Genomic DNA, 10,000 nt, shown 5'->3' with positions numbered 1-10,000 from the left:
CGTGTTCAAACAGGTTTGGAACAAAGCGGCCAAACGCGGCCGGAGGAGCCCGAGGCTGCAGCGTCAGAGAACAGTTTAAAGAATCAGAAGACACGGACCAAAGAAGTGGGACGTGGCTGAACAACGTGCCCTTTTTCGGACACATTCTGGGTGATGAGTCCAGCTGTCAACCACTGGAACTTCATAATCGCTCCTGTGATGAGGGCAAAGATGAAACTGAAGCTGCGGGAGTGACTGGCGTTCACTGGCCGTCATGACTGTTTACCTCTGGACGACTCGCCACATGAAGCACTGTTCTTTTGCGCATGCGGGTCGGTTTAGGAGCTGATCTGTTCAGACTGATGTCGCATACAGATCACATTTAAAAGATAATCTGAACAGCCAAACAAAAAAATCGGATTTGGTGAGAAAATCAGATTTTGGGCCACTTTTTTACCTGCTGTGTAAACGCAGCCTTAGTGACATCAAATTGTGACATTAGCTAACATGTAGCAATATTAGTATTACGACTCATTAAGGACATAGAAATTCAGATGATCCAGTGATATACAGGGGAAAAATCTATTATCAGACCTCCTCCGCTAAAACTAATCCAGCTCCAATAGGGCTATAGTGTTAAGTTCAGAGCTTCCTGGTTATTAGTGATGGACCCTCTCTCTGCCTGTACAGTGACTCCTGTTGCCCGTTTTTTACGGCTCCCTCTTCTCCATCCTCTCCACACATCCCACCTTTACTGTCACACTCTATTTACTCACTTTGCTTTAAAAAGCAGCAACTGTAACCCTCCTACTGGAGCCAAAGAGCCTCTCTGAAACGTCCAGCCACTCTACCCAGTCTTGTCCGCTATCAGGCCGATAATGAGGTGGAGCAGGACTGCTAACAATCCCCCGTATCCTCCAGCCTAAGTAGTCTGAGGGCGGCTTTCTTCTGCGCCTTATTTGTTGCTCTACTTTCAAACTCTTAATGCGCTCTCCAACATGAAAGGGAGGTGGAGGAGGGGACCTGTTTAGTGTTTTTAAGCATTCGTCCACCGCTCGTTATACCCCTGCACCGCAGGCCGGCCGGCAGAGAGGGAATAAAAGTGTTTCTTGTTTAAAATGGGGCGAGCGAGAGCGGGACAGGAGCTGAAAGGCAGAGACATTCCTGATGCACTCTAAACTGGGAATAAATAGACTCTGTGCAGCTTTGCTCTTTTTTGGCAGCATTTCTTTGCTGTTGTTTCCTCACGAGAATGTGACATCATCATTTTGTTTGTTTTGTTTTGTAAGGTAGAAGCTGTTTGGTGTGCTTTCGTTGACTGATGTGTGTGGTGTTAAATACACACTCATATACACTTACACCTCCCTTATACTTCTACTGACTGGCCATTTTATTAGAAACACCTTTGTTCTTCTACTAACTGGACACTTTATTAGAAACACCCACTTTGTGCTTCTGCTAACTGGCCAATTTATTAGAAACACCCACCTTTTGCTTCCACTAACTGGCCATTTTATTAGAGACACCAACCTTGTCCTTACACAAACTGGCCACTTTATTGGAAACACTTACCTTGTGCTTTCTCTAACTGGCCACTTTATTAGAAACACCTGCCTTGTACTTCCACTTACTTGCCACTTTATTGGAAACGCCTAACGTGTGCTTTCACTTATTGGACACGTTATTTGAAACACCTAACTTGTGCTTCCACTAACTGGCCACTTTATCAGAAACACCTACTTTGTACTTCCACTGTCTGGTCACTTCATTAGAAACACCTATCTTGTACCTACACTAACTGGCCACTTTATTAGAAACACCTATCTTGTGCCTACACTAACTGGCCACTTTATTGGAAACACCTATCTTGTGCTTCCACTAACTTTATTAGAAACACCTACCTTGCGCCTACACTAACTGGCCACTTTATTGGAAACACCTATCTTGTGCTTCCACTAACTTTATTAGAAACACCTACCTTGTATCTCCACTGTGTAGGTGACTGCAGCCCATCTGTTGTTCCACGGTTTATCAACTCTGTGATCAAAAAGTGACCACTGATGAAGAACTAGAGGATGACCAGCACAAACTGCACATCAACAAATGATCTACATTCTCTAACTGAACACCAGCAAAGCTGAACAAGAGAGATGTTTCTAATAAAGTGGCTGGGGATTGCAGCACACAATACTTTGTAACTCTATATCTAAAAGTCCAATATTGCACTCTACATTACTGAACGCTGCTCACTTAAATATTTAATGGACTTAAACAGTTCCGTCAACGCATTGATTTTTTGACAACACACCTTCTAAAAATGCCTTTCCTTGTAGTTGATCACGTGACCTAAGAAGTATAAGCCGATATGGTCAAACGTTGCAGTAATAGCTGATAAGGAAGCCTGTGATTGACGGTGCATTCATTAGCGCCTCGCTCGGTGCCAGAGGAAATGTTTACATCTGCTCCCATAAAAACATCCCACATAGTGATTTATTTGAATGGCGACAGCGAGCTGGAAATGTTGCTGTTGCTTCTGTCTGCCTTCGGTTCACACAGTTTAGTGTATACTCTTTAATGTGATTTGTGTAAACTCATTTAACCAGCACTCAGTTACACACAGCAACTTCATACGGCAGCACTCAAACGTTTGTACGGGCGCAGATCAGCAGCAAAATCAAAATGAAAGCATATTATGTAAAATGGAAATGTATTCCTATATTTGAATGCCAATTTTACACTCATATACACCGATGAGCCAAAACATTATCACAGAAGAAGCAAATCACATTGATTTTCTCATAACAGGGGGCCTGGGATAAATGAATAAGTAAGGGAACTGTCGCTTCTTGACAGTGTTACTGAGACGTCTCGAGACATTTGTTCATGTAAATATGTCTCAAGAAACCTAGAGAAAAAGGTGCAAAATACAGGGGTCTGAATCACCAGGCTAGAAAATAGCATTTTGAAAAGAAGAATTGTTGAACTAAACATCTTGGTGCCATTGGAGCACCAGCACCGCTAAGGTGAGTAAGTTAGCATTTAGCCAGCGTTGGAGTACCCAGGCAACATGGGACCCCACAGATATCAGGGACTATGTTGCGCGCTGCTTTAGACGTGTGAGTGACGACACTGTCTTTGTCTTGAGACGTTAACATCTTAAGACAAGGGAATATTTAGTAGTCGATGTTTTCGATGTGGGGGGAAATGTGCAGTAAAGACCTGAGGAACTTTGATAAGAAAATCACTCAGTCCAGACAACTGAATCGGAGGATGACTGAAATGGCAAGGCTTGTGGGGTTCCTGGTTAGTAGTGGAGAGTACCATCTGACAGGGAACCGAAGAGGGACAAACCACGAACCGGCGTCAGGGTGTTGGCCACCCGAGGCTCACTGATGCACCTTCCCATCTGGTCTGAACTGACAAAGTAAGAAGATTAATAGTATCTATTGTTTATCTTGCACTTTCCATACTAGTGGCAGCTCAAAGTGCTTTACAGACAGATGATAAAGCTTTACAATAGTAGAAGAAACAATGAGTGTTAACCCCCTCAGATCAACGAAGTCTCATACGACATCAAATGGTGACGTACATAAAAGAATAAATCTCAGTGCAAGAGACTAGTATTTTGCCCGGGAATGGTAGCATTGAGAACACAGTCTCTGATTGGTCGACAAGTGAGGAGCACAACTTCTGATTAGTCAACAAGTGAGGAACACATCCCCTGATTGGTTAAAAAGTCAGGAACACAGCCTCTAATTAATCGTGAAGTCAGGAACACAGCCTCTAATTAATCGTGAAGTCAGGAACACAGCCTCTGATTGGTCGACAAGTCAGGTACGCAGCCTCTGATTGATCGTCAGACTCCACCCAAGGCATCAGTGGACTGGTCGACAAGTCAGGAACACAGACTCTGATAGGTCAACTAGTCATAAAGACAGTCTCTGATTGGTCAGTAAGTCAGGAACACAATCTTATTGGTCAAAAAGTCAAGACTACAGCCTCTGACTGGTCAACAGGTCATGAAAACAGCCTCTGATTGGTCAACAAGTCAGAATCACAGCCTCTGATTGGCCCATAAGTCAGAAATACAGCCTCTGACTGGTCAACAGGTCAAGAACACAGCCTCTGACTGGTCGACAGACTCAACCCAAAGCGTCAGTGGACGGCTAACAACCATACTAACAACAACAATAAGTCTTTTCAGCACTGGGAAACAGAAAAACAATCACAGAAGGCATTCAGGGTTGGATTTGTCTCCAGTCTTAAAAAGGACAGTGCAGTTCAAGTCTGGATTACAAAGCTTTTGAAAGGGATACAATCACACCAGAGCCCTTACTGGAACAGCACTACACTAGCCTTCTGGGAAAAACTGAGTCTCTAGTGTTCAACATTCCTGAGATGTTTATTCTTTTATGTACGACTTCCTTTGATGTCGTATACAACGTTGTTGTCAGGGTTAATCTAAAATCATATAAGACGATGACACAGATCAAATTAAAAATATAAACACCAAAGAGGCGTAGAGTTTTAATGAAGCGCTGAGTTAAAGAGCTGCGTTTTCAGATGTTTATTAAAAGTGAGCTCTGAGCTCGACTGTCTAATAAAAGCTGAACTGAGCTCCACAGTTTAGAAGCAGAATCACTGAAAGAGTCTCTCCACGTTTTCTGTGTTTTACTGAAGGAGTTCAGAAGGTCAGAATCTGCAGATCTGAGATGACGAGAACAGCTACTGTGGCACAAGTCACAGAAATGTCTAATGATGGTTGCAGGAGGAATGTGTCAGTGTATCACACCCTGCTCTGTATGGAGCTGTGTAGCCACATAGTGGACAGATTGATTGCCCGTGGTGACCCCTGTCCACCATTGAAAGAGCCTACAATGGGCATAAAAGCTTCATAACTGGACCTTGAAGCGATGGAAGAACGTCTCTGGGTATGTGTCTGAAGTTCACTTGGGTAACTAATGGACCAGGATGCACTATGGGAACACAAGGAAGTAGTTTGATGGTCTGGGCAATGTTCAGGTCTGGGCCTTCATGTGGAAATCAGATTGACACGTACCACCTACCTTAACATCGCTATGGACCAGGTACACTCCTTCATGGTGACGATGTTCCCTGATGGCAGTGGCCTCAGGATAATGACCTGCCACACTGCCTACATTGTTCAGAAATGGTTTGAGGTACATGATAAAGAGCTCAAGATGTTGCCTGGTCTCCAAATCCCCCAGATCTCCATCCGATCCAGAATCTGTGGGATATGCCCAGACAGCCGACAAAGTCCGATCCATGGCGGCTCCACCTCGCAACTTACAGGACTTAAAGGATCTACTACTAATTTCGTGAAGAAACCTTAGGGCACCTCTAAAGAGGTCTTGTAGAGTCCATGCCTCGGCGGGTCAGAGCTGTTTCGGCAGCACATGGAGGACCAACAGTATGTTAGGCAGGTGGACATAATGTTTTGGCTCTTCAGTGTGTGCAGTGTTGGCCTCAAAATGAAAATCAATACTGTGGTTCTACTTTGCGGTTTGGTACACTTACACTGACATTTCATTTACACATAGATTTAGATGCTTTATATAATGGTTCTGTTCAGAACCATGACTTCTATATATAACCATTTCATGGAACCATATAAGACACAATCTCAAGAACCAGTTCACTATGTATAGAATCATTTAAGCATGAAATTTGACCAGGTTGCATTTTCATTTTGATTTTTGGGCGTCTTCATACTAGACCATTTTCTGGACCCAGGTCCACTTGGTCTGTGAGTTCGGTACGTTTTGTCGAGTGTAAAAGCTGTTTTCGAGCCAGGAAGTGGAACAGAGAACTGATCTCTGGTCCTCCTGAAATCGGTGGTCTAGGGGAACTTTGGTGTGGGGCTGTTTGATTGGTTCATTTCGTGACCTGACTGCTTCGACTTATCGCATCACTTCCCTTTACAAGTGTCATGACTGGGGGGGAGAGGACTGCTGTGGACAGTTTGAGTGTTTGTATCCAAGGAAAATGCTAAAAAGCAGCAAACAGATGAAGTTGTTCCGACCATGGAATTGCGCAGTCGATCCGCGGTTCGGATGGGATTGTTGTGCATGAAAGCAAACCACAGATAACGAGCCCCTTCTCCAAATGAGCCCAGAACTGGTCCTGGGTGTCGACTCAAGTATTTGGGACAAGTGTGAAAACGCCCTTAAACATGTCAGTCATCCCATCAGGGCGGGGCTAACAGCATGCTCAGCGGAAAAGGCTTTATCTTAAACATTGCAGCCCGGAGTGAAGCTGGACTGTTTCTGATTGGAGTAATTCTGTATTTTATTACACACTTTTAATGAATTCTGAAACTGTTATTGTTCACTTTTATTGTTATTATTGTTTTTATTGAAATGTAGGAAGTGGTGGACCTTCAAATAAAGAAAAACTGGACATTAGTTATGTACAGACTTTGACTTTTGGAATTGTAGATTGAATACTGAACCTGCAACTGCATCTCATCTTCAACCTGCGGCTCATTCTCTTCTTCTGTCCACTCATCTGTCATTCATCTCTCTTTCTCTGTCTTTTCTCTCCTCCCTCCTCCACTCCTCCGTCCTCCTGCAGCAGTATGTGATGATGGGGAGTTTCTCTGTGCGGATGGGAGGGTGTGCGTGTCTGTGAGCTGGCTGTGTGATGGAGAAGCCGACTGTCCCGACTCATCAGACGAAACTCTCCATCACTGTGAGTCTCCATGATCACCCAGCATCTACTCTGAACTCCCCTTCACGAACATGCATACAGCAAGGATCATTAGGCATTAAAGGGCCTTTAGAGTTCAACAGTTTAGCCCCACCCATTCAGCTTACAGCAGTTTAGCCCCACCCATTCAGCTACAGCAGTTTAGCCCCACCCATTCAGCTACAGCAGTTTAGCCCCACCCATTCAGCTACAGCAGTTTAGCTCCACCATTCAGCTACAGCAGTTTAGCCCCACCATTCAGCTACAGCAGTTTAGCTCCACCATTCAGCTACAGCAGTTTAGCCCCACCATTCAGCTACAGCAGTTTAGCTCCACCATTCAGCTACAGCAGTTTAGCTCCACCATTCAGCTACAGCAGTTTAGCTCCACCATTCAGCTACAGCAGTTTAGCTCCACCATTCAGTCTACAGCAGTTTAGCCCCACCCATTCAGCCTATAGCAGTTTAGCCCCACCCATTCAGCCTACAGCAGTTTAGCCCCACCATTCAGCTACAGCAGTTTAGCTCCACCATTCAGCTACAGCAGTTTAGCCCCACCATTCAGCTACAGCAGTTTAGCTCCACCATTCAGCTACAGCAGTTTAGCCCCACCCATTCAGCTACAGCAGTTTAGCCCCACCCATTCAGCTACAGCAGTTTAGCCCAAGCATTCAGCTACAGCAGTTTAGCCCCACCATTCAGCTACAGCAGTTTAGCCCCACCATTCAGCCTACAGCAGTTTAGCCCCACCATTCAGCTACAGCAGTTTAGCTCCACCATTCAGCTACAGCAGTTTAGCCCCACCATTCAGCTACAGCAGTTTAGCCCCACCCATTCAGCTACAGCAGTTTAGCCCCACCCATTCAGCTACAGCAGTTTAGCCCCAGCATTCAGCTACAGCAGTTTAGCCCCACCCATTCAGCTACAGCAGTTTAGCCCCACCATTCAGCTACAGCAGTTAGCTCCACCATTCAGCTACAGCAGTTTAGCCCCACCATTCAGCTACAGCAGTTTAGCCCCACCATTCAGTCTACAGCAGTTTAGCTCCACCATTCAGCTACAGCAGTTTAGCTCCACCATTCAGCTACAGCAGTTTAGCCCCACCATTCAGCTACAGCAGTTTAGCTCCACCATTCAGTCTACAGCAGTTTAGCCCCACCATTCAGCTACAGCAGTTTAGCTCCACCATTCAGCTACAGCAGTTTAGCCCCACCCATTCAGCCTATAGCAGTTTAGCCCCACCCATTCAGCCTACAGCAGTTTAGCCCCACCATTCAGCTACAGCAGTTTAGCCCCACCATTCAGCTACAGCAGTTTAGCTCCACCATTCAGCCTTGAGTAGTTTAGCCCCACCCATTCAACTACAAAAGCTTAGCCCCACCCATTCAGCTACAGCAGTTTAGCTCCACCATTCAGCTACAGCAGTTTAGCCCCACCCATTCAGCCTACAGCAGTTTAGCCCCACCATTCAGCTACAGCAGTTTAGCTCCACCATTCAGCCTTGAGTAGTTTAGCCCCACCCATTCAACTACAAAAGCTTAGCCCCACCCATTCAGGCTACAGCAGTTTAGCTCCACCCACTCCCACTGAAGAGATGTGCAGTGTTGTTCCTGCACATTGTCCCATATTATGAGTGGACTTTACAAACATTAAGTTCATAGCCTTTTTAATATGCATACATAATGTACTTTTGATGGTTCATTAACATATTTGACCAGTCTCATTTATGATTTTGCTCAACTGTACAATGACTGATTAAAAAAGCAATAAGTCCAAATTTATCATTTAAACATCTGCTGTATCTGCTGGGCTCTCGGATGAGATAGCAGTGGTTAAAGCAGCCAGACGTTCTGATTCGCAGAGGCTCAGATGTGATATTTGTGGTGTTAAAAGTCTTTGCCTGCCAACCAAGACGGTGACAACATTGTCTTCACACTCCTCGGCGATGCTTTGAGTACAGAGCTCTGCTGCGTTACGGAGGAGACAGGACAACAGTTCCATATTTAGCAGGTAAACACGGGTCAGAGAGCAAAAACAGGCTGGCAGTGATATATACATGAAGCGGATCTGACAGAAACGAGCGCAGACCTGAAGGGGAATAACAAAAGATGGCACGCGCCGCATTAATAAGAGGCTTCGCAGCAGGCTGGTGAAGTGTTGGCACAAACGTTAGAGTGTATCCTCCTGAGAAAGCCCTTTATTCAGTTTGCTTTAATTCCTGACGGAGGAACGCCTGACAGGCTGCTTGATTATCCCGCTGGAGTTTTCTGAGGCCATGATGCTGAACCTTTATAGTGAACTCGCGCAAATGATGCGAACAAACTACAGGGGCGTTCATGAAAATCTCAGGAATCAGAACCTTTATCCACTACATGAAGATGTGTAGGATATTATCTCGTTATGATATCACTCTAAAAATAAACAGGATATTGTGTACAGTTGCACTGTGGATGTGATGCGCATTAGAAAGGGGTGTTTATGTACATTTACATATTTATGCACAGTAACAGAAGTGTTCAACATTATGGTCCTTATTTAGGAGAAGAATTGCCTTTTAGGCTCTTATTTTTTCCAGTCTTTAGGGCTCTCTCTTGGTAGTGCGAGACTCTCGCTCTTGATGATGCCAGCCTTTAGGGCTCTCACTCTTGGTAGTTCCAGCCTTTAGGGCTCTCACTGTTGGTAGTACCAGTCATAAGGGCTTCACTCTTGGTAATGCCAATATTAAGGATTCACTCTTTGTAGTGCCAGCCTTTAGGACTCTCGCTCTTGTTAGTGCCAGTCTTAAAGGCTCTCGATCTTAGTTGTGCCAGACTTTAGAGCTCTCATTCTTGGTAATGCCAATATTAAAGGCTTTCTCTTGATCGTTCCAGCCTTTAGGGCTCTCACTCTTGGTAGAGCTGGTCTTTAGGGCTCTCACTATTGGTAGTACCAGTCTTTAGGGCTCTCACTCTTGGTAGAGCTGGTCTTCAGGGCTCTCACTCTTGGTAGAGCTGGTCTTTAGGGCTCTCACTATTGGTAGTACCAGTCTTTAGGGCTCTCACTCTTGGTAGAGCTGGTCTTCAGGGCTCTCACTCTTGATAGAGCTGGTCTTTAGGGCTCTCACTATTGGTAGTACCAGTCATAAGGGCTCTCACTCTTGGTGGAGCTGGTCTTTAGGACTCATGCTCCTTGTAGTGCCAGTCTTACGGGCTCTCTCTCTCGGTAGTGCCAGTCTTAAGGGCTCTCTTGGTAATGCCAGTTTTAGGGCTCTCACTCTTGGTATTGCTGATCTTGAAGACTCTCGCTCTTGTTAGTTCCAGTCTTAAGGGCTCTCA

General features: G+C 45.1%; 1 protein-coding gene across 1 annotated transcript in view; it reads left to right on the top strand.

Moving 5' to 3' along the window:
* Positions 1–6,595: 6,595 nt before the first annotated feature.
* lrp1ba (low density lipoprotein receptor-related protein 1Ba) overlaps positions 6,596–10,000 on the top strand; it is a 333,352-nt gene continuing 329,947 nt past the window's right edge. Inside the window, exon 1 of the mRNA XM_036564311.1 lies at positions 6,596–6,690. The gene's annotated coding sequence lies outside the window, so the exon portion shown is untranslated. The remainder of the gene's footprint in view (positions 6,691–10,000) is intronic.

Source organism: Colossoma macropomum, unplaced genomic scaffold (genome assembly GCF_904425465.1).
Source record: "Colossoma macropomum unplaced genomic scaffold, Colossoma_macropomum, whole genome shotgun sequence".
Classification (NCBI taxonomy): domain Eukaryota; kingdom Metazoa; phylum Chordata; class Actinopteri; order Characiformes; family Serrasalmidae; genus Colossoma; species Colossoma macropomum.
This window is presented reverse-complemented; position numbering and strand designations above follow the sequence as displayed.